The sequence below is a fragment of the Stegastes partitus genome, unplaced genomic scaffold (genome assembly GCF_000690725.1).
Source record: "Stegastes partitus isolate 25-593 unplaced genomic scaffold, Stegastes_partitus-1.0.2 Scaffold976, whole genome shotgun sequence".
Lineage (NCBI taxonomy): Eukaryota > Metazoa > Chordata > Actinopteri > Pomacentridae > Stegastes > Stegastes partitus.
Window position 1 is genome coordinate 265017 of NW_007578707.1, and position 1042 is coordinate 266058.

Genomic DNA, 1042 nt, shown 5'->3' on the forward strand with positions numbered 1-1042 from the left:
GGCTGAATGACAGAATGACTCTAAACAGATGCAAAAACAACCACAGAAATACACAAAATGATGAAGAGAAAGACCACAGAGATGCAGAACAGTGAATCATGGATACAAAACGGCCACAAAAAGACACAAAACGATGACTGAATATTTATATTTTTTGACTTTTTGATGGGAAAACGTCGATTCAAAGTGAAAGCTCTGGAGCCTCCTCTGTGTAGCTAAGAGCTGGAACTCTAGGAAGGTTAAAGCCTGCTTCTTTAAATAAGCTAAAGTTACTGTAGATGAATGATCAGCTGGTCCTGAGGAGGTCTGAGGTGGTTTTTCTGATTGGGATTCAGCTTAAAATCAACCAGAACTATTTCTTCACCACATTACAGAATATGTCAGCAGCAGTGTGAACCTCTTAAAATAGACTGAAGTAGTCCTGAAGCCCCGGTGGGGCCTTGACAGCAGGATACTGTGGATACAGGAGGCCCAGCCTTTGTTTCCCCGTAAATAGAACCTCCTGATCTGGATGCGTGTCTCTGTGTGTCCACTAATTTCCCTCTTTGATAACCGCATGATGAATCAGGTCTGAAAATCTCCATCCTTTGATGCTGAACAAGTTCAAAGAGTCGCGGCAGCAGGAGGCCACAGAGAGTCGGAGGAAGGGAGCGAAGCGTCCTCCTGAATTTTCATGAGCGATGTTCAGCCCCGCGTTACGATGAGGACGCCGACCAGGAGGTTGGAGGGGAATTCGTTGTGTCGTCGGAGCAGAGAGTCACCTTGGCATGTCGGCCGTTTGAATCCCACCGCTGATAGAGCTTCTCCATCTGGAACAGTCCAGTGTTAGAGGGCAGGATGTTCTGAGGCTCCAACAGATGGAGAAAACCTGCATTCTCTGCAGGATGTCAGTGAATGTATCATAGACCAGCTGTAGTACCTGGTTGAACATCTCTGGAGTCCAGTTAAACCCATCATTAAGACATGGAAGGACTATGGACCACGAGGAGATCTGACTAGAGCAGGACGTCCTCAGAGACTGAGTGACCGAGCAAGAAGGAGA

The 1042-nt window shown here is 46.7% G+C and overlaps 1 protein-coding gene across 1 annotated transcript in view; it reads left to right on the forward strand.

The window, feature by feature from the left end:
* xylb (xylulokinase homolog (H. influenzae)) overlaps positions 1–1042 on the forward strand; it is a 23508-nt gene that overhangs the window by 14719 nt on the left and 7747 nt on the right. The window lies entirely within an intron of this gene.